Source organism: Pipra filicauda, unplaced genomic scaffold, assembly GCF_003945595.2.
Source record: "Pipra filicauda isolate LSUMZ 115617 unplaced genomic scaffold, ASM394559v2 scaffold127_size2900866_pilon, whole genome shotgun sequence".
NCBI lineage: Eukaryota > Metazoa > Chordata > Aves > Passeriformes > Pipridae > Pipra > Pipra filicauda.
The window spans coordinates 366,528-390,601 of NW_024103740.1; the positions used below are offsets into that span (position 1 = coordinate 366,528).

General features: G+C 40.4%; 2 long non-coding RNA genes across 2 annotated transcripts in view; both read left to right on the forward strand.

Annotated features, from left to right (window-relative positions):
* Positions 1-4,418: 4,418 nt before the first annotated feature.
* LOC113982718 lies at positions 4,419-22,620 on the forward strand. The gene is made up of 3 exons (XR_003538866.2): positions 4,419-4,554; positions 20,410-20,452; positions 22,550-22,620. It is a non-coding gene; the product is annotated as an uncharacterized LOC113982718 (long non-coding RNA).
* Positions 22,609-24,074, forward strand: part of LOC120325013 — a 29,177-nt gene continuing 27,711 nt past the window's right edge. Inside the window, exon 1 of the long non-coding RNA XR_005566774.1 lies at positions 22,609-22,633. This is a non-coding gene — a long non-coding RNA (uncharacterized LOC120325013). The remainder of the gene's footprint in view (positions 22,634-24,074) is intronic.

Sequence of the window (24,074 nt, forward strand, 5' to 3'; positions counted from 1 at the left end):
TTAGCCAGGCTGTGCTGGCCTCTCAGGAGCTCACTGGGCCTTTGGACAAGAGACAAGTGTGCATTTTCTGTTGTACTCATTTATATTGTTTGAAACACTAGTTTAAATATACTGACAAAGTAATTCCACCACGTATCTGCAGATGAGGTCCTATACTGGTACAACTATATAGTGACAGCATCTCTGAGATGTATTAGTCCCCTGTTCCCCACATTTGGAGACTCAGTGGCATCTGCAATAGCAGGAGAAGAAGCTGCTCCAGGCACCCATCAATTAACATCCTTTGGCATTTTAAAGTACTTTGCTGTCGTACCTTGGCTTGTTGCCTTCTCTTTGGCACCACCTAGCACTGTCCTCCCCACTGTGTGAAACAGGTGAGGGGAGAAGGATGAGGCCCTGTCACTGTGAGGAGATGAAGAATTTTGGCAGCTCTTCAGTGAATTGCTCTGTGAAGCAAATGCAGGGGATTTCATTCCAGACCTGAGTTTTGCCACCCTTGTGCTGAGCAGTAAATTTCCCTGAGCCTGGGGAACCTGGCAGCTTTGTGTGGAGCAGACCTAGTTGATAAGTGAGGGTGAAACACTTCCTTGGAGGCTGTTCTCAATCCATAACCTGTCCTGAATACATGGAATAAAGTACAGGCACTCCTAACTCTAATGGTGCACTAATGATAAGGGTCATTTGAGTACCAGGACAGGTAGGAAAACAAAGCAGCAGGCAGGCTTACCAGGTGGCAATTCTATTAAAAAATGGTCCTCTTTCAGTGGCTTTGTATTATAGAGGAACATGTAATAAAATGTAATAAAATAAAGCAGCCAAAACCAAGGCAGCTTTAGTGCCTCTACAGCTTCTGTGCCTGAGCTTACAAAGGAACAGAGAGAATGGAAGGAAAATCAAAACTGTGGTTTCAGAAGTAGGATTGTGTTTCAAAAACACATATTTCAGAAAGAGTTTTGTGTGATATCTTTGTGTGATTTTTATAGTTCCTGGTGCTGGAGCCTACCAATAGCCCTCGTGTCCACAGAAGGGTGACAGAGCAGGGGAAGGTCTGGAGCACAGGTGTGAGGAGGAGGAGCTGGGCATGTTTAGCCTGGAGGAAAGGAGGCTCAGGGGAGACCTTCTCACTCTACAGCTGCCTGAGAGGGGGGTGTAGCCAGGTGGGGGTTCAACCTCTTCTCCCAGGTAACAAGCAACAGGATAAGAGGAAATGGCCTCAAGTTGTGCCAGGGGAAGTTTAGATTGGATATTAGGAAAAAGTTCTTCACCAAGAGGTTTGTCAAGCATTCAAACAGGCTCTGCAGGGAAGAGTGAAGTCACCATCCTTGGAAGTGTTCAAAAACATGTGGATGTGGCACTTGGGGGCATGTTTTGGTGGTGGGCTTGGCAGTGCTGGGTTTACAGTTGGACTCGATGTTCTTAGAGGGCTTTTCATCCTAAACAGTTCAGTGACTCAGTGAGACTGTAAGTTCTCCAGTTCTTTTAGTATATGGATAGTAGCAAGAAAACTTTTTTTCCTTTGGACTTTTCCATAAAATGGGCTGCAGATGGTATCTTGTTCACAACAATTAATATTTATTTATATGTGTGTTATTGCTGAGGAACATAAATTAAACTTCTCCTATAACATCTATTTTTTATTGGTAATGTGCTTGTTTATCTCTTATATTGATTAATGATGCTGTAGGTACTGATCTGTCATGCTTGTACAAATTTTTCTTTATTATCTTGAAAATTAGTATTACATTAAAGAGATAAATTAAAGAGGTTTTAAGTAAAAATAATTACTGTTTCTGTGAGAGTATTTTAAGAGGGTATTATTTATAGTGACTATTAGCTTTTGACCAGTTCCTCTCTGCTGTATTTGGTTCTATATTGTACACAGGGGATCTAAGGAGTTGAAGATACATCTGTTTGAAATGTAGGCAAATAAGTAACTTGGTATTATTTTTTTAATGCAATTTAGTTAAAGCAGAAGAACTAAAGAGAAGTCTCCTCTTTGTTGCTCCTGATTTTTAGAAGAGTCCCAGCCAGCAAAGAAGGTTCCCTGCTGTGGCTTCCAACTGGGAGTTTGCATTATTCTGCAAACAACTATTTCTCGTTTTTCCTAAAAACTTACCTAAAATATTTTTGGTGTGGGTACTTTCTTTATTGTTTAGTACAATGTTTTTGGCCATTAGAAATAATTGCTGATGACACCATATCAGTCAGGAAACACACAGGGAGGTCTGCCTGAACAAGAAACTCTCTAGAACTGGGGCTTTTTTTTTTTTTTGAGATTTTATGAGATAACAGCATTATTTCTATTGATAAATGTTGGTCTTTTGGTAAGTTTTTGTGGTGTTTCTCTGTATTCTATTCCTAAGGCCACACCCTTGAAAATAGATTGTCCTGGCAGTAGAGCTCTCTGACCCTTCCTGCTGTCCATCTAATGTACTGTTTTCTGTTTTGAAGTTCAGGGTGCTGCATACATTTCTCTCTAAATGATTATCTATTGGACTGACCTTAACACTGGCAATGTCCTAGGTTTTCATGATGGAAAAATTTCAAGAATTAGCAAGTCCCTCACTTTATGGTTTCCCGTCTCTTTTTCTGTTGTGCTGGTAAATAATCCTTATTTTTTATGGCAAACTATTACAGTCATGCAGAGTTCAAACATGCAGTTAATGAGGCTGTACAGTATATTTCATTCAGACACAGTATTGTCTGGCAAAGCACTCACAGTAACCCTGGTGCCTGCTCTGTGCTGGAGGTGTGACCCTGTCCCTTTAGTGCCAGCTGGCAGGTCAGCTGTGAGCCGTGGGTACCAGGCAGAGCCGGGGCAGTGATTTCCTTGGGCTGCAGAGCTCACTCTGCAGAGCTGCTTCTGTGCACAGCAGGAGTGTTTCACTATCAACTCCACTGAACTACAGCTGTGCTGGTCCCTCCTGTATTCTCATATTGTTATTAGAAGACAAGCAATTCGAAGGGCAGAAACTTGAAGCAGAACCTTGTTCACCCCTTTTATCTACACCTGCCAGCAGCATTTCATTACAGCGCAGTGAAAACTGGACAGCCAGTGGACTGTGAATTTCTGGGCTGCTGCAGGCACTGCTGCAGGAGCTGCATGTCATTAGGGGGCAGCTCTGTGGCTATGAGAACCTTTCAGGATGTCTTGTCCTAGTGATCTGCCCGTGGCATGACTGACAGTGATCTGAATGAGGCTGATGAGCCATTTGGATGGGGACATTCTGACATTGCCTAGGGCAAATGTAATGAGAACCACTGTTTGCTAGTAGCAAATAAAATTTGCAAAACCGGGGAGTAATAAAGAGAAGCTCAAAGACAACACTGTGAATTCCTTATAATAAAATACTGCAACACTTACACCAAATGATTGAACCTCCAGCACCAGCCACTGGTGGGCCAAGGCTGCCCTTCTGTTCTCACCACTCCATAAAGAAGAGAACACGTGATGAATTAAGGGAAATAATAACTCTGCTATCTCAGGGAGGATTATGTTTTCCTTGTCAGTGTAAATTTATTAAGCAGCAGAATATGTAACAGGCACAAAATCTCAGCAAATGCTGAGGAACAGGCACCCTTCCAAGTCTCTGCAGTTGAGCAGAGGGAGGACGTTATTCCTCTACGCCTTCTCCTTCCCTGTTCCCTGACCTCCTTGTACTCCTGATAGCACAGGTCTTCTGTGCTGTGAGTAGACACCACTTACAGTCTACACTTAAATGACTGTAACCAAACGCTATGTGTTCCCATTCTTTAGTTTCTTCTTGGTATTTTTTAAAAGAAATGTTTTGGAACAAGGTACTGGTGAATTAATGCTTCTTTCCTGTGCAGATCCAGGTTGCTTAGGTCTCCTGAAGCCTGCTGAGGTCTGTGAGAAAGAGAATTCCTGTTGCCTTCTTAGCTTTTGAGCTAGTACACATAACATTATTATTTATATTTAAAGTTAGAAAGAAGCATCACAGACTACATCACCTGAGATAAGTAACACAAACATTAATTTCCCCTGCTGATAGTTTGAGAGGGATTTAAGTTAGCTATGTTTATTATTTAACACTTTAGACTAGAGCATGAATTAAATTACATATTGTCCTCCCACTGCAAGAGTCAGAAGTAGAGAGAGCGCAGCTCTAATATATTCTGTCTCTTCTGTTGATCTCCTGGGCACCCAGCAAAGGTCCTTTCACTTCTCTGTGTTCCTTCCTGCTTCTGCAGGGTGACTCCATAAAGTTACATAGTGGCTGCCTGGGGTAAAAATTGATTTTGTGTGGGTTTAGAGCCTGGTATAGAGGAGTCACATACAACCACTGCTAACACTTTTTGCAGTGCTGAAAAGGCATATTATATTATTAAACTGATTGACATTTAAAGCATGACCTATATTTGATTACATTCTTATTGTATCCTACAGGACTTTGTCATCAGAAATTCCATCAAGCCCCAAATCTTTTGGTGTGCTGTGGATGAGCTGTCAGAAGATCCAGTAACACTGCAGGTGACATGAATTCCAAACCTGAATCATGCAATGAGCTCTGTCCTTCATGGCATCTTCAGCAGGTGGGTAGGTGTGGGTCCTGCACTCCTGGCAGGATGCCTGTTGGGAATAGCACCAGTGCTTCAGGATCAAACTCAAGCCAGCCTGGGTGATAGTTTTGTAGTTAAACAGGGACATCCTTCACATAAAATGTTTTCACCTACAACTGCAAGTCCATAAGAGTGGGGCCACAGCAGGATAAACCTGAAGGATATCAGCCTAGTGGAACTGAAAGGTAATGAGTGCTTGTAGTTCATCCTATTTCATGGCATATCCCTGCCAAAGATACAGTAATTCAATATTTGGAAAAAGATTGAATCTCTGGGAGTGCTTCATAAGCACTATTTTTCTGCTTTTACTTGAAAAAACATGTTTTTTTCTCTGCTGGCATTAAGTCAGTAGAAAATCTGCCTGTGGCTTAATCAATAAAGTGAGAAAAGGTGAAAGGGAGAATTTCATAGGATCTGGGAAAGCCCAATACATTGGAAATGAAATAGTTTTGACATTTTTGGTAAGGTGGTGTTACCATCCCACCACTCAGCCCCATGATACCTGCACCCAATACAAGGTTACAAGGGAAAGACTGTGGTGTTTCAATAGTAGAAAAACAATGGAAAAACCTAATCATTATCTTTTTCTCACTTATCACTCAAAAGTGTGCAGAGATATCACATGGAACGATGATATCAACTTACTGTTGTTTCCTCAAGATTATTATCTCCAAAACTCTGTTTCTTGTCTGACTCCTAAACACAGAACCTGGTGGTGGTTTCCAGTCATTACCTGACTTTCACACAGTTATGCCCCGAGCTCCAGCTAATGTAATTCCAAGTAAACAGCTGGAACCACAAACAAAATGTTATCCCTTTAACATCTAAGTGAATTATGCCACTATTTAATCACCTAATTTAGAATTAAGTTCATGATTCATAGAAGTAATAATGCACAACAGATGGATTGTTACTGCTGCTAAATGGTCGGATGTGTAACATTCCTTCAGTTTGATCTATAGTTTGTGGTTAGTCATTAGGTGTTTGGTGAAGGACTGACAACAGATGTGTTGCAGTTCCACTAATAATGACATGGTACAGTTATTCTGTGTTACAAGATCAGGGCAGTGGTTTTAACTCCTTGTGAGACAGCAAAAACATAAACTCATAGAGAAGTTAGGTCTTGTTTGTAATTCAAGATAGTTTTTACAGGTTTGTGCCTTCCAAATTTATACATATTTTGGGGAAAAGGAAAAGAAATAGCACAGGGTTGCAGACTTCCAAGTCTTTCTGGTGCTTGATGCAAAAGGACACATATAAGAAGTTCTCTGATGCCAAAAGTTAAACTTTTGAAAGCTTTGTGGTATGTTTTGGCAGCGTTATTGCAGGAGACATGTTTTAAACCCAATATTTTTAAGGGTATCTGAAACTACAAATGCCTTTTTTTTATTACAGTTCAGAAGACAGAGTAGAGTATATTCAGTGGTGGTGCTGTAAAAAGATATATACCTGCCCTAGAGCAGACAAACACTGCAGTCATTCTGTCAGTGCACCTTTCCGCTGCTTTTATTGTTGTGCTTTTGCAGGAAAGCAACTGAATGGTGCATGTTGGGTTGTGTTGCTGAAAGCAGGGCAATTATAAAGCCTGTGACTGATGCTAAATGAGTTTACATGCTGGAGGCTGGTAGAAGCTGTGACATTCACGTGCTGTTTGCTGCCTTTTTGCAAGATTTGGTTTCTTTCTAAAGACTTGGTCCAATTCCTAGTACAACCTAGTGGGAACATCAGAGACTGAACCTTAAAACTACAGGTTGCTGCCCTATTTATTTTTATGTTGCCTATTTTGTAGTTTCTTATGTGCTACTTGATAGCAGGTCAGTAATTTGTGGGAAAAAATTCTATTTAAGTCCCTTAAATCTTCATTACTGTCCTATCTTAGAATCTTCTGGTAGCACAGTGAACAGATGATTCTCATTTGTCATATGTGCTTACATCTCTTCATCTCTCCAGAGGCAGAATTGTATGCAGAGCTGTGTTTGGGATTTAGAGATAGAGTCAGCTTGCCATAATTCCCCTGGGACAAGATGAATTTGCTTTCTCATCTGATGTTACAGGCCATGGACTTTGTACTTTGATCAAAACTTCAAGTTTTGAAAGGGCAAAGGAAGAGATTTATCGTGCTTTAAAGAAAAACACTTCTGTGAATGTGGTGGCTTTACAGTGCTGGAAGCCACGGTTCAGAGCCAGAAGGCCTTTGTGCTCATGCTCTGATGTCACAGATTCTTTTGATTGCTTTGATTCATTGTCTCTCTCCTGTAACTTCTTGTCCTATTCAGGCCTCATTTTCCCTGTGCCCTTCCTAACACTGAGCAGAGTGCAAAGGATACAGGACATGGGGAAGTAAAGCAAGTGGGGCTGTAAGTCCTTCTGCTGAAGTTTTACAGTGACAATTGTATTATTGCTCACAATGTCCTTAATAGAAAACCTACAACACTTTCTTGTGTATATGGCCAGAATTTCTCCCTTCCTGTCCCTTGAAATCAATGAGGAGGAAGAAAAAACTCCACAAAAAGTCAGAACACACAGTTGTGAAGTGTCACTGTTCATTTAAGAGCAATGTGCAGTGAATTGGTAATCCTTAACTTCAGTCTTATAGAGGACACCCCCCATGATGTTCAACCTCATCACCTGTTCCTGTCATTATTTGTACATTCTTCTTTTGTTCCTATTTCTAAAAACACTTAAATTCTTCAAGAACTAGTTGATTTGGGGGGCAGTTTCATTTGGAAACAGCAGTCATTCTTTAGTGTCATCTGCATTTATCAGATTTATTCTCTGCAATCATATAAGTGACAAGCCCATATTTAGTGGTGGCCGCAGTTCAGCTGAATCCTCAAGGCTCTCCATCACATTCCTGCAGCTGGATTAGACTGTTTTCTGTCCTACCATGACAACTGCCCTGTGCCAGTCAAGGAATTGGAGGGAAATCATGCATGAAGGGAGAGGGAAATCATTTCAATGTGCTGAGAAATGATGCCCAATATTTAATGTATGGGTATAATAGCCATGCATGGCATGACTAGAATAAAAATTGTGTGTTTCTTCAGTCTCCCATCCTTGGGTAGCTAGAGATGGTGGAACAAATACACACCCTCTGAGGGGTAGGAATGAAAACCAAACCATCTGTCTTGTGATAGCAGCATTTACAGAGCTGGGATCTAACTCTCTTTATGCAGTCAGGGGTGGGGAAGGAAACTATTGTATTTTGCTTACTCATGGTGAGAATAGGTCATAACCAAAAAATCATTGTTCCTACCAAAGTATTCTGGGACATTTCCCTCTGCATTTCTAGTAATTTTCTTTTCAGAGACATGATGTTTTAATAGCATTAGTCCTCCTGTATTTTTAGCACATTATAATGTGATGGGGTGACAAATCAAAAATTGACTAATCCTTCTGGGATTTAGGTTCTTTATGGAAAAGTCTGGTTTCCTAAATGCAGATCGAAGAACAAATTTTTCTATCAATAGTAGTGTCTAGATGTTCTGGAGTGGGATAGGTGACACATTTCTACACAAAGCAATTGCTGAATCTGTGAGAAACTTTCTATTTTAGCTCTCTTCTTGGTTATTAATGAGGATATTACAGCATTGCTTATTGTGGGAAATACAATAGACCAGGAAATCACTAGTTAAAATCTGCTTGTATTAAACTGAAATATAAAAAGGGTAGACTTTATCTTAGAAAAGCTGAAGCTGTGAAAAATTCAGGCATGGAGGAAAGGAAACCAGGAATTGTGAGCTCTTGACACTCCTTTCAATAAAATGTAAGTCTTTACAATATTTTTTAACAGTAAGAGTAAATAAACAACAGTGTTAATGGGAAAGTGGAATATGCTGTTCCATCAGTGATAAATCAGGTGATCTTAATTTATTATTTTCGAGAAGATAACTGAGGCAGAGTTTAATCAATCTGGATTTCAGGAACATAGTGCCAAATAGAAACTTATTAATTTGGGTGCAGAACTAATGATCTGTGCACATCTTTATGCAGAAATTCAAAGGTCAGTGGAAGTTAGTAAACAATATACAATGGGGGTTTGCAGTGAAGGAGAAAGTGCCAAACTGCTGCATTTAGAATAGCCAGGAAACTTTTTCTTATGGTCTTGGCATAGCAAGTACAAATGTGCTGATTAATTTGCTTATAACTCAGACTTGAAGATGACATCGATCTGGAGAAGTAGTAGAATATTAAACGGGGAAGAATGGATGATAGTGAGGGTTGTAATGATAGAAAGTGGATGAAAGTGTAAGAATACAGCCTGTGTGATCAGGAAAGTCTGCTTAAGGTGGAGACTCAGCAATTATAATCAAGAGTCAAAGCCCACCACTGTGCAGAGGCTTCTGGCTGATCAGAAGGAAACTATTCACTGCTGGGTGATATAAAAGTGCAAAAATGTGCATGTGATTTCTTGCATGGTGGGGGTTCAGCAGAAATTAATACCTTCATGAAAGACACTAGTGGACTGAATCCAGGATACTCTAGAGTATCCTGCAAGGAAAAACTGCCAGGCTAACTATGGATGAAGAGCCAATCTTACAGGAAACTATAAAAGTATGGCATGTAATGCACTGCTATCTCTAAATATATCAAGAAACTAAATACCTGTGAGGGAAAAGGTGGATTTGAGCTAAAAGAAAACACAAAGTCAATTTGTAATAAACTGATTATAAATAAATTGTAAGCAGAAATTACGAAATAGTTTCTTACTCTGATGGGTGTCTGGTTCTGGAATAGGCAGACAGGGAGAGTGGAAACGAAAAGCAGAGTTTTAAGGTTGCCCACAATGAGTTTCTGAAGGAGAGTACACAGCATTGATATCAGCTTGCCATAAAAAGTGCACTGGGCCTAAGAAACAATGAGGTCTTTTCCAGTTCTGTCTCCAGGGAAAGGCAAAAATATTGTGGGCTGTGTAAGCAAACCATTACCTATTTCTTTTTCATTCCTGGGAATTGGCTCATGCACTCATTTTAACCTCAGGCTTCAGAGTTCAGACTTAGACTTCCTTGTTATTGGTTTTATACTGGGGAGAAAAGTATGGTGAGAGAGAGCCAGAAGCAGGAGGAAGATACTCATCCAAGTGATTGTGTGCCTTAGTTCCATGTGGATTCTGGACATTTCCTCCTCATTGACATTATAAGACTAAAAAAATGCAGCAGGAAGGAAATTCACTTGCTGTTGCTTTGGGCAAGTTGAAAGACACTTGTTACATTAAAAAAAAAAAAAAGGCAAAAAAGCATTTGCTATCAGTTGTAATATAATTACATAACTATTAGTTATTTTAGTTATATTAGTTAATTACCTGTAATTTTTATTACCATATGTAGAATTTATGGGGTCATCTGATTAGCATGGCATCAGTGAGTGCACAGAGAACAATAAATATGTTTCAGACATCTTATTTTAAAAGGGGTTTTGTTTCAAGTGTGTGCATTTGTATTTTTAAAAAATTTCAGTGCTCTTTAAGAATGGAGTTCTGAAAGTTATGTGGAAGGTAGCAATGGACATCTTCTAACACAGCAAGGCTTTTGTTCCCAATCATCCTCAAAGCTTGAAATGTTCTCTCTTATACCTGGAAGTTTTCTCAAATGATCACAATCTTAATCTGCCAGGGAGATAAATACAAGGTACTCCCATGTGCATGTGCATGAAACTGGTAACATTCATTCAGGTGTGGAGCTTAGACTGTAACCTGTCATGGATTGCAAACAAATCCCAGTGACAGAAAATATGTATAATATACTTTGCTGAAAGCAATGTTGTTCATTAAATAGAAGTACCTCTTTATGTGCACATGCACTTTCCTTTCTACTTGTAATATGTGAATATCAAACACATATGCAATAACTTTCTAGGTGACCTAAAGGATTTAGTACTGCTTCAAGCTTATGCTTTGCTTGTAACTGGAGGAAAAAGCTGTTTTGATGTCCAAACATTCCTATATTTTGGGTGTGAGTGGAGTTTGCACGATCCCAGTTGATGCAGTGCCCTGCTTGCTCCAGCTCACAGCTTTGCAGTTGGAGACAGACGGGCTGCTGGGCTTGGGGGAGCTGTGTGTGAGGTGTCTTGTTACTGTTGTGTCAGAGTAGGCTTTGAAAAGCAGCCTGTGGCACTTGGGCACAACTGGAAGGAGATGATTAGTGTGGCTGACAGAATGGAAGGAAATGACTTTTGCATCAGCTTCTTGCATTGCTGGGCACTGCCAGAAACTATGGCTGTGCTCCAGCCTGTCAAGTGTGTTTAACTGCAGCGAGACAGCAAGTGCCCAGGACTGGAAATCTCCAGTGTTACAGGCCATCCTGAACACTGGGAGTTTTAATTGAATCGCTGCTGCTCAAAGTCCACAAGATCTGTGAAGCCAATAGACAGAGTGGTTGTCAGCGAGGAGTTTCCATGCAGGAAGCTGTAAGAAAGCAGATCTGAGAGTATGGAAAAGACAGTAATGTTTGTGTGACTTGGATATTGTACTGCAGCTACTGGACAGCTGTGAGTCTGGGAAGCTGAAATAGGAACCCAAATCTGCTGTGATGGAGCCAGGAGATGCCCAGTATTTCCACAGTTCTTGAGGACTGCCTGCCATGAGTTACAACAATTAGTCAGTCTCAGCATTCACATGGTTTTCTTACATTATTTGCTATGAACTTGCACTTGCCCCCAGATGACCTATGTGACCCAGGCTACCCCTGGAGCAGTGTCCTGTGCTGGGCTCCCCAGCAAGAGGGAGGCACAGAACTACTGGAAAGAATCCATCAAAGAGCTACGAAGGTGATAAAGAGACTAGAGCATCTCCCCTGTGCTGAAAGAGCTGAGGCTGTTCAACCTGGAGAAAAGAAGGAGGATCTTCTCAGTTAATCTGTCCTGGCTCTAAGTGGCCCTGCTGGATTTGGTGGGTTGGACCAGATGAGCTTCCAGAGGTCCCTGCCATTCTCAGCCAGTGTGTGACTCAGTCAGTATGGAGCTCTTAACCTCAGGAAACACATTTGCACCTTGTTTAGACAAAGTAAACCACTCGGTGCTGAAGGCATGGCAATAAACATTATAGCAAGCTGCTTTATTAAATCCAGTGACAGTAATAGCTGGGTGCTGGTGACTGATTTACTTATAAAGCAGCGATTTTTTCTGAATTGCTGCACCCCTGCTGGCTGTAGCCTCCCTGCTTAGCTGCACAGAAATCTATACTGTGTGACATGGGGAAATTAAGCCTTTGTCTCTGGTGGAAAAAGCTGCTGGTCCTTCCTGCACGTCGATGTGGCAGGTTAAGGAAACCCGGGCGTTCCAGGGGCTAGAGGGAAAGGAGGAAAAACAAACCCCTTCTTCATGGCTCTGACACCCAAGTGAAGAAATAGCAAGTGTGAGGAAAAACACATTGCAGGTCTAATGGCATGGGAATAGCTCAAGTTGCTAGACAGTGATGAAAGGGGATCAAAACTACTACCAGACCTTACCCATCTGCTGAGAGGTGGTAGCTGGGTCTCTGCTAGTTCTCCTTCCTTGCTCTTTCTGCTGCCTATCTGCAGTGACCTGAGATAATTGCTGCTTGTGAGCTGGGGCTGTTACATTGCAAGTCTTATGGATATGTTTCACTAGGATTTTTTTCTTTTCATATCAATTGTCTTCTGTATCTATTTTGCTGGTTACATTTGCAGCAGAGCTTTATAACTACTTCTGCCATTACATATGTCCAACAAGTACTGGAGCCTAAAATTCCAGATGGAAAACTGTTTTTCTGAAAAATTGCAAATTGCTTTTGTATATTTTAAAAATCTATTTAAATTATGTAATTTTTTTTCTTGCTGTGGCTGTTTGGGGCCTGAAGTTGGTCAGTGAGACTGTCACATCTGTTCTGAGAGTGGCAGGATTTCCTGGGGGGGGGGTTGCCTTTGTCAGTAGTTGGTGTTTGTGTCCCCTCAGCCCCACTGTCAGTGTGTGACTGAAGGATTCACAATTACAAGGCACTTGACTCTGAAGTGAACATAGTGTTCAGAAATTCTGGAGATGTCTTCTGCCAGCAGGGATTGAGTACATGAAACAAAGCCAGATCTGGGATGTCTAAGGAGCAGACATGCTGTCTGAAGCTCTCCTGGGGAATTCTTGTAGCCTTTCTGTGTTTATATGAATCTTTTAGGCTTTAAGTAGACCTCAAGTTCTAATTTTGAAAATGGTGTTACTATATCATACTAGTTAAGACAGTGTTTTCCTTGGTATTCAGTGGGAATTGATTGGTGTAAACAAGGGAATGGAAGAAATCTGAGCCAAGTTCCTCTGACAGACTAGTTAAGGATTCAGATGGGGAAAGAGGAATGTTCATTGAACTTCCAGTTTTTAAGCTTTTTTTTGTTCATGTTGCTAAATTTGTAACCAATCACTTGTATTTTCTTGGTGGTAGGTTTGTTTTTTTTTTTTTTTTTTTTAAATTATCACAAAAGATGCCACTTTGTAACTATGATCCAAGGCACTTTTAGAGGAAGGTTGAATTCATTCTCTGCCATGATATTCCTCAGCCTTTCCCAAATGATTTCACCAGTAAGCCCTGGTTTTTATAACTGGGCAGTTATAAATACAAACAGTGGAAAAGGCTTGGGAAAGTGAGCGAGCACATTAAAACACAGGGCATGTGAATGCTGAAGATGCCTAAAAACTTACACAGCTAGAAGGCTTCCTTAGGTACAAAATTGTACCACTAAACTTAATAATTGTGTGAAATGTAGCTAGAGAGTGAATATTGACTGCTACAGGTACTAATACTATTTATCATGCTTAAAACCCTCACCACTCCAATGAGAAAATAACAAATGTGGAATGGGGCATAAAATACCCAGTGTATTGTAGTTCTCCTATTTTATGTACCATCCAATGGCTTAATAAATTGTGGTATAAATAAAACAAGGTGTTAATAAGATAAAATCATCATATATTTTTATAAAGCCAAACAAACACTTGGCAAACTATTCTTAAATTTGCAGCAAGTTGATTAAAAAAATTTCCTTTTATCTTCTCCCCTCCTGTCCCATGTGAAATTAGAAAACATTAGTGAGGGAATTTAGTAGAAAAAGTTAACTAAGAGCAGGATCTCATACAAAGCATTAATTTATCTCTGATCAAAGTATCTGAGCCACTTTAATTAGCCCAAGTGTTCTAGCTTTTGAAAATGGAATTGCTTTTCTGGCATGGACTGTGTTATTTCTTATAATATTCTGGGGCCTCATCAGCATAGTAAAGAGAAAAGTGATCTGTTCCCTGAAAAATAAACTAAAATTCCTATGAACAGCACAATTCTTCTGTTAATAGCACACTGCCTTCCCAGCCATATCATTCTGTGGATCAGCTAAAGCATCCACATGTATGGCATAAATAGCTGGGTTGGTTTAAAATAAGCACTGAGATAAGTCATTGTATCTGTTGTCTCTCTGCTGCACCCAAACTCATTGTGAGACAAGCTGGGACCAAGGAAGCAGCACTTGGCTCGTGGATGGGAAGCCCAGGAAGGTTTCCCTCCTTGCAGTTAATAGCACTAGCTGTGTGAGTGAGTGTTTGGACTCCTGGATTTTCTTGGGAATTGTGGAAGGTTTATTTCCTCTGGAAGCCAAGGGCTGTGTGCAGCTGATGGCAGGGAATTTGTTGGACATCCAGCTCTGGATGAACCTAAAGGCACTCTCATCTCAGCCCCAGGAAAGTAGCCAGTGCTTGACTTCAGAGAGCTAATGCTTTGAAGGTTAGTACATTAGCCTAGAGGAATGTCTTCTTCTGATTTGAACTCTTCTGAGCATCTAAAGTAAAGCAGCTCCATTTAACATGAAAAATGGTACAGTGTTGGGAGGTTTTCAGAGTCAAACCAGCCCCTGGCGACATATGACAACACAAGCCTCTCCTCTATCCCTCAAATGTCTCCCTTTCATTCAGCATAATACTGACAACATCAAATAGATCTTTCTAGCACAGAATAACTAAACAAACTACGTGCAAGGAGTTCAGCAGGTGTTTGAAAGCAAGTTGTCCAGCTTAAGGCCAAGACAGCTGTTTCTCAATACTTTTCCAAGCCATGTCCTGAGCCACAGGATGCCTTGTGTCCCTGAGGCCCAGTGCAGTGTTGTGCCATTTGGTTTCCCTTGTTTCTCAGTTGTGTTCCTCTCTCTGGTCAGGTTGCCATGGAACTGCTTTGGCAGCGTGCAGCAAGTGCAGGACTTCTCCAGAGGAACTCTGGACAATCAAAATGTGCCCTCTTCTTTGGGAGCAGGGGGCAGCTGTGCATCTGAAAGGACAGCCTCTTTTCTGGTCAAGAGTACCACAAAGTGCTGTTAGAAGGCAGTTATTCATTTATTTATCCATAGTGTTAAGGTTTAGAGACAAGTCCGTAGCATCCTGAATAACAGACCCAGTGAGGGCTGGCAATGAATGTGGTATTAATGAAACAGCTGTGCCTGTGGAGCCCCTGGATATTAGATTACTGAAGTATGTTGGGGTTTATGTTTCTTTATGATTCTGACAAATTTTAGATCAAGCTGTTTGTTCTTTCACTCAGGAAGTGACAAAGGTTTTATGAAACTTGGTTTGGGGAGAACATTTTCACATTTTAATGAACTCCTCAAATGTGCTGACAGTTTTTATTGCAGAGTGACACGTTCATGTCTGTGCTGTTGGTACCTTCCCCTGCTCAGAGCAACTGGATTTTAGTTTGAGTGAGTGTCTCATATTCCATCTGCTCTGTGCAGTCAGTGGCCCATCACTGCAGTCAGTGGAGTTTTTCCCCTGAAAGGCTGTGCAGCAGTTGGGCATGTCTAGACAAAACGCTGGTATTTGGGTTTCTGACTAAATGCCTTTGAAGTTTGTCTCCAGAAGGGCTGATGGCCTGGTCTGCCCGGGAACAGGACGAGGCGTCAGCAAACTATTTAAGTGTTAGTGCTGGCTGTGTTACACCAGCCAGCTGTACTGGAGGAGTCTTTTATCTTTTTCCTTTGTTGTTCATTACAGTGGGATGAAATCTCATCTTCATTATCTAAAAGTTCATGCCCAATGACAAAATATTGTAAGAGTTTGAAAAGGTTTTAAAAAAATGACAATAAAATAGAAAACTCTCTTTGACTGATAAGCCTGTTTAAAAGGACTGTGGGGAACTAAAATACAAGGACCTTGTAAAAGTACTTAGTATATTCGATGACCACTCAAATCTGACTTTTCCTAGTGGAGTATAACAAGTTGGATTTTCTTGGCCTTGATTGCACAATGGCTTACATGGCAACACAATTGTCATTTCAGTCCAATCTGTAGTTGGTGAGCCTCCTCTTTCCTGGCACTATCAACAGAGAACAAAGGATTGAATTAGCAGAGAGTCTGAAGTGAAAATCCTGTAATTATTCTCTGCAGATGAGAGATGAAGAGTAGAATAAGCAAAATGGAAGAGAGATGGAATAAGCAATGTTTCATCATCAGTGCCCATACTGAGAACAAACAGAAGGTTTCCAGTAATGCAACTTTCACTCAATTAAAATTCATTATAATGTTTTCTTAAGAAATATTTTATATGTATTATATTTTGTTGTCATTATGACTTATATATCTGTCCTTTTCTTCCAGATACAGTAGAAAGTATTAAAACGATCAAGTTTTAAGTTTGTTTCTCAGTTGCTGCAGTTGCTGAAGCTTTACAGACTTATTACTGGGGACAACACAACACATGTCTCAGATTGTGAATAAAAAAATTCTAAATGTATCCATTAACTCCCAATCTGGAGCTTTTAAAATAATCTTTGAGTGACTTTACAGAACTCTATTGGAACATCATCACAGTTACTGGATCTTCCTTTTTCCTTTTTGGGTTTTTTTAGGCTTCTTTTCCAGATACAAAAGCCTGTGCTTTTGGTTGCTTTTGTTTAGGATAGGATTAGGTTAGATCTGAGATCAAATGTGGAGTAAAAATATAAACCATTTATTGAAAGTAAGGGAAAATTTCTTTTAAGAATGTAATGCAGGGGCTCTTATGGTGTTATACCTACAGAACAGATTTACCTTGTGGGTCACATTTTTTCTAGGCTATAAGACACTTGGGGTCCAACTGCAGTTCTTTGACTAGTGTGGTGGCACAGGCTCAGTGTTTTAACCTCTTTCTTCTCATTTCCTGGCTTCTTTTTCTTCTTTTCTTTAAGTCTCTGCTCTGGCCTCTGTGTGATTTCAGGGCATACAAGGACTCACCTTTGATCTGAGATCCAAGTGTTGTTGTACTATAAACAGTTGTTAATAATACTGCAGTAGCAAAGTACAGGTGACTGGCACAGCTCTTTTGTCATTCCTGAGTCAGTCTCGGACACATTCCAGCACTGTATCCTCAGAAAAGAGCTGGACTGGGCACAGAGAGCTCTCCTCATTCCCCTCAGACCTTTTAGAAAGGAAGAGCCGAGCAAACAGGGCTCTGAAATGCTCACTTTCTAGTACTGTGTATTAGCTCCTGGAAGTCTCAATCGTTATATTTCACCTGTGCATCCAGGAACCTCTCCTGCCTTTGGGTAATCAGAAGTTTAGATTAATTATGCTAATCAGCTAATCCAGGCTGACACAATTAGCCAGAACAGGCAGTCTGTACAGGATCTTTCCTACTTGATGACTTTAATTTCATGATCCAGTGCAGCAATTATAGGAAAAGAGAGAGCTCTCCATTTGTTCTCAATCATTCCACATTTCCATTAATTGTCATAACACTTGCCCCAGATCCTGGGGCCCTTTGTCAGGCTGCCGGTGCACTCACTGCTCTGCAGGGATTTTTGTTTTCTGTTATCTCTCAACTCAAAAGGTGTGTTTGTACACAGTTAGCAAACATTTAGCTGAAGCACATTTGTGTTAGACTCATCACAGAAAGGTGCCAGGAAGCTCTCCTGTGGATCTGGCTACTGGAGCGAGGGATCTGCACGTGGCAGGGTAGATGGAGCTTGTGGAGCTTAAACAGGCAATTAAAGCGTAGAGAACACAGAGAAGATCAATGTGAAAAGCTAATGAAAACTCACCTAACCCAGTGCTCTGTGAGAGTGTGAGGAAATAGTTCTGTTGGTGGTTTCTAAATAGCCATGACATCCTCAAACACCCCTTCCAAGAGGGAGGATACATTGACATGGAGAGGAAACCCTGCTTTCCTCTGTTCCTATCCACTGTGGCACTTGTGCTGTAGCTACTGGAAAGCCACCTGTTCTGCAGCAGCAATCTGAATGGAGAGCAGCAGCCCAGAGAAGATATTGCAGTTTGAGACGTGAGATAATGAGATTCTTGACAAGAATTTAGCATGTGTATATTTAAAGTGATTAATGTTTAATGTAGTGATATTACAACTCAAAAAGGAAGAGAGGTAGTAAAGGAAACCAGTCAAATGACTCTGCACAGTGACACCGATCTAGCTTTGAAATTCCTTAAAAGGATTACACTCTGGTTTAATTAAATCCTTTGCTCTCCCTAACATTGCTTAACGATTTTTAGTATCTCCCTAGATTTCTAACGTTACGGAGAAGAGAGTTATGAGTCAGATCACTTTGTGTATTGAGTTTTAAACATGAGCCATGAATCCCTGAAATCCTTTGTTGTTTATGCAGAATACATTTTATTCTCCCCACTTAGGGTTTAGTCATCCTTTTCATAGGTCTTTTGATGAATAAGGTCATTAAAATTAACACAATATTAAAATAGCTGGTCTCAGTAATTATGATGTTTAACCATGTTTTCTCCTGAGATTAAAAACTCTGTTCATTTTATCTTCCAATCCAAGAACTTTACCAAGCCTTATTTATAGCAGCCCAAAGACTTGTAGCTGGGTATAGCTTAAGGCAGCCACACTATTCTTGTGTATCAATGACATCCTATGTTTCTATGGTGAAGTAACTTTTAATACTCTCTCTTTCACTCGTCATCTCACATTTAAATATGTTGCTTGTTTTTTTTTTTTTGGTAATAATTTAAATATATTTCAGTCCTTCCTAATGCTAATAGGTATTTTGTTTGATACTCTCATTAAGTTTCCCATTAACAAATCCTATCTGTCATATATTCCCACCTACCCATTAACTGAGTCACTGTATGTTGACACGTATTGTGCGAGGGGTTTTATGTAAGAAGAACCAAAAGTTTTGTGAATAATAAAATAGGGACTGAGGTGAAATTTATGGGAAAAAAATTTCTCTTTAAGTGTTACAAGTCTTCTGCTCTAGTTTAATAAGGTGACCGAGACATGCTGGAACAAGAGAACCACAGTTAAAACTTCATGCCTCTGAACAGTGGGGAATATATTTAATTCCCTGTATTTAAATGGGCCACTTTTGTAAGCTATTCCTGTAAATATTTCCTGAACACTGCCTACAGGTACCTCTAGGGAAGAAGCAAATTGGATAGGAATTGGGTGGTGTTCATTACTTGCCTATTGTAATTCAACACTGCAGAAATCCTTTAAAGGCAGAGCTCCTGACTGTGTGCAGCAGATCCCTGCCGAGCTGGAAGGCACTTGGCAGAGCCCCCTGTGCCCTGGGCTGTGTTCAGGTATCACTCAATGTCTTGCTGACTGACAGGGGGAACTTAGTTAATGGGAAACACCACTTTTTGAAACCTGTGTTAACCATTCTTAGTGAAGGAGCACCCTAAAAGCTTTTGGGGAAGAGCCTTTTGCAAGAGCTAAAAGCTTTTGGGTAAAAGCTTTGTGAGTTTTCATGGTATGCACTACACCATGAGATTCCCAGTTCTGAGAGTAACCAAAGCTTCAGCTTCACTTGGGAGATTCATCAAAAGCTTTTTGGTTTCAGTAACAGAACACAAACAGAGAAACAAAATGGAAAATATATTAACAGCATATTTAACATAAAAAATATAATTATTGGATTGGGGATGTTTAGCTGATTTTTGTGATAGCTGCTCAGCTTCTTAGTCACCTGCCTTGAAGAATTTATAGGGGATTTTCACTTACCATAAGTGGTGGTTGGACCTAATGAGAGGAGCTGGTCTTTGCAACTGGCCCTTTCTTTAACCTCAAAGTCCTGCTTTTTCCTCTGTTCCTCTTTACTTTCCCTTTATCTTCTGAAACTGGGAGCCAACATATCATGTACTTCTGTAGAACAGTTGTAATTTCTTCCTCTTCTCTTTATTAAGGCTTTGTGATTAAAATCTCTCCAATGTCCTAGTTAGCACATTTTTGGCCCCAGGATGTTTTTTCTTGAGCCTGCTTTCAGAAGAAACTTTTATAAAGCATACTGTAAGACCTCCTTAAAAGTGCAGTTTTCTCACTGGCTGTGTCACTGTTCTTCCTCTGTAAACATCATAAAAAAATTAAATGTAATGCTACAGAGAATGAAAATGGTGGGAGACCCCACACTATTTTTAAGGAAACCATTCTGGAAGCCCTTTGTAGTGTTTGTTTTTAAGTCTTTTTTAGGCCATACCAGTCTTCTTCCTACTATATTTATATGGTAAATCTCGAAAAAAGCTGGATCAAATGTTGCAGGAACTTTGCTAACTTTCTTTCTCTGCAATGTCTTCTGTAATCCTTCTCTTGGCTGAGATGGGTAAACTCTTCTCCTGGGCAGTGCAAACTGCAGCACACTGTGAGCTAATTACCTTACATTAGCCATTTCAGAAATTACTGGCAGCTAATCTTCAGGAAGCTAATCAGTCAGAAAAAAAAGGCACCCGGCAAATAAATACCACACATCTTCTGCTTGAAACAATTAGGACTGACCCTAATCTGATTTAAAGAATTGGAGTGCTTCCAGAAAGGGAGCAGTGTGTGGCTGCCTTCACTAATTCCATAAAGCTCTCGTGGATTTTTAATTGACCCATCTTCTTGATGCACTTTGTTGTTTTTCCTTTCAGATTCCTCTGAGCTTGAATTTTCAAAAGCTGTTATAAATCCAAGGTAATGTCAGCTTATCCTCTTCATCAGTTAGTGCTAGCTTATAAGGCTGCTGTTCCAAATACATAATAAATTTCAAAAAGTTATTTTAAATATTTGTGGGTTTGTTTTGTGGTTTTTTTTTTTTTTTTTTTTTTTTTTTTTTTTTTTTTGGTGTTTGTGTTTTTTTTTTCTTCCCATTTCACTCATGCTTGAATTTTGGAGAGAGTGAGAATATTTTCTCTTTCATATTGTCTCTCTCCTCCTCCTATTCCCTTAAAAATGTCCTGATTCTGCTATGCTGTTGATGTGGTTTTAAAAATTATATTACTTCAAACAACAAGTTTCCTGTTTTTGCTGGATATGGCTTATGCTGCTTATCACTGTAGAAAGTAAATATCCAGAATTCAAACTACTTAGAAGTAATTTAGCACCGGTACCTTACCATGTTAATTAATGTCCTACAGGACACGACTTTGCAAGTAGTTCAAAGGGAAATTCTGCAGAAATAGGTATATTTTTAATACAGATGGCTTAAATCAACCTAATCTAAATGGCTCCAAACTTCAGCAGTGTGAAATCCATAGCCACGCATCCTGCACTGTGTGAGCCTTGCATTATCCATACACTTAGGAAAGAGGAATGCTCCTGGCTGAGCAGGGAGGTGCTGGCACTCAGCAGAGCTGAGCCATGGCTGCCCAGAGAGAACAAGGAGCTTCCCCTCCCCTGCAGTCCTGTCTGCTCCTGAGAGCAGGGACAGACCAGGCCATGCAGCTTTCCTTGCAGGAATGATTCATGGCTTTTTGCAGGGTGCTTTGAGATTGGCAGGGAAAATGCTACAGCTGAGTGTTGGTGGTTCTTCCACAGTTGATTTCCAAGTGGGAAGGTTGGGCTGGGGTCAAAATGGCTGCTTTTTTTTTTTTTTTTTTTTCCTGTATTTTGAAACCAGAAATCCAGGTGCTCTTCAAAACCCTGAAAACACTCTGAACTATGTGATCATTTGTGACAATTAAAAAACAAGGAAAACAAAAAGGAATAGAAACAGCATATTATGTATTGTCAGTCCAAAAGGAAATCTGGGGGGATGCTCTGAAGACTGGCTGATAACAGTCAAACCCAGAAAAGTACATTAATATTGCAGATAGAAATGCTGCTCTGAATAGTGTGTGTGACAAGATCGATGGAAGATATCAAATGATTGCTGAACTCTAAGCTTCCATTAAAAAAAATAATAAAAGAGCTTCCAGCTCATCTCCTTGATGGTATAGGAATGTCACTCATAAAATGATCACTAAGGAAGCTTGTCAGTGAAAAAGGCTTGTGTATGCTAATTAATTGGATTAATCATTTGTACATTGGCATATTAAAATAAGCAGTGGATATCAAAGCTGGAAGGAACTTCTGTTGCCCTTTTTATTTTTTTTTATTTCCCCTCCCCTCTAGATCCTCTCACTGCCCACTGCTACTCACCTCTCTCCCTGGGCCACTGGCTGTGGATTACAAATCTGACCGGGGGTTTGGGTAGTAGGGTTGCATGTGATGAATTAAACTTACAGACTTCTCTGTTGACAGCACATGATGTCTGTGACCTGAACCACTGGGTGCTGGTCACTGTGGTAACTTGTTAAACCTAGGTTAGAAATCCAGTAAAAATCCACTAAAACCAGATGTAACTGGTCTGCAGTTTGTGTTTGAAGAAGGGCTCCAGTGACAGGCTCTGGCTTTCTGCTTTGTTTCTTGTTTTTCCCTCACTTTTTATTCTTATGCCTCACACATTTCAAATGCACCCAAGTGATGTGGAGCCTACACCCTGTTTTTCCAAAGAGTGTCCCTGTGGTGTGAAAATGTTCTGTGCAGTGTCTGGTGATTTCCAGAGAAGCCCAGAAGAACCACTCAGGGTACACACTCCAGGCTGCTAACTCAGCAATGCAGGCCTTGGAGAGTCCTTTCCCAGAGATTACTTCTTTTTCCTCCCTCTCTTCCTTAATTTGGCTCTCAATACCTGGCTGTCATGCTACAAAAATGCCTTTTCTCGAGTGAATGAATGGTACTGCAAAAGTTCTTTCTAAACCAGTGAATTTTCTGTGCATAATTTTCACCATCCCATATATATTCTTACAGCCCTGCAGTTCTACACTGGAAGCAGAACCATGTCATACCTCCAGATGAAAGGATTTTAAGCCAGCTGCACAGTTGTCTTCTACAGTAAGTTCTGTTCTTATGTCAAAACAGCAATCACCCTCTTTGCTGAAGTTTCCACAAAGCAGGCAGGTCAATGGCTTGGAAATTCAGTAAAGCTGCTCTTGGATTATTGGGTTATGCTGCAAATTTGCTGCTGTCCAATTTGAGTACACTGTAATTGCTACTTTCCACTGCAAGTAGATTTCTCAGTGTCAGAATAATCAAATTAACAGGGATGACCCTTCAACTATTCATTGATGCCTCTGTTGTGTTTCCAAAGGTCTCATTTTTTAATTTGTCTTACATATACCAGGGTCTTATTACTGCTGTTCGTTATGCTAAAGCATCAAGTTGTGTATTGATTATGTTCTAAAATAACCCACGTCCCAAACATCCCAAAGTTTCATTTAGACTATAAGAAAGGGGAAAAAAAAACCCGAAAGAGAAGGAATTGCTGTAATAAAAGAGTACAAAGTAAAATATAAAGAAGCATAGATATTGAGGGAGAACTATTTTTGATTTACATAAATAATTAACGTCTCATTTTACATTATGCTGTGCAATTACTTTTGCACACAGGTAGTAGCATATAGGAGGAAATCCAGCAGGGTTACAAGGCTCACCCAGCAGTCTTTGTAATCCATGCTGGAAGCAAATGCCAGTGCCTGGAGATGCAGCAGAGGTTTAGGGCATGGTTTAGGGAGCTGCCTGCCAAGTGTGCACATCCTGCTCCTCCTTAAGCAGCCAACAGCTGGAGCCCCACATGAGTCTTAGCTGGTGTGACACTCCTGAGAATTAGTGCAAAATCCTTCCCAGCTTATGAGCTGGGATAGGCCGTGGTGGTTCCTGGCAGTGAGAGTGAATGGGGATGAAGGTATGGGAAAGGCCTGTGTGGGAAAAATGAAAAACTTAATTTGGCTTGAAAAAATCCGTTTCTGTTGGGTGAGAAAGATGCAGAAGGGCTGTGGGGACCGTGCTTTGCCTGCTTGACTCTGGAAGCACAGCCAGGTACTTGATTCCTGTGTGAGTCCATGTTGGGGAGCCACGTGAACCTCCTCAGTGAGAGCTAATTTAAGATATTTGGCTGTATCTGTACTTCACCATATTACTGCTGTATTTCTTCATACAAGTTTTTACTTTAAAACCATAATTTTTCTGCCCTACCAGACAACTCCCACCTGTGTGATTGGATACCATATTGTCTCACTGTTTTTCCCAGCTGGAATAGCTGCTGTAAGCTATTGGGTTGCGCTTGGGCTTGGTATAACTTTTGGAAGTAATGGCATTCCATGACCATATTAGGATTTTCATGCACGCTCATAAAAGTCAAAATAAACAGCCTTTCGCTTCACTTTTTACTTTGGGAGTTTTACCCTCCTGCCAAAGTGAAGCTGAAATGGTGACACAACCTTGTGCTCACGGGAAATTTCATCAGAAAAATAAGAAAAGAATCACAGTGCTGCTG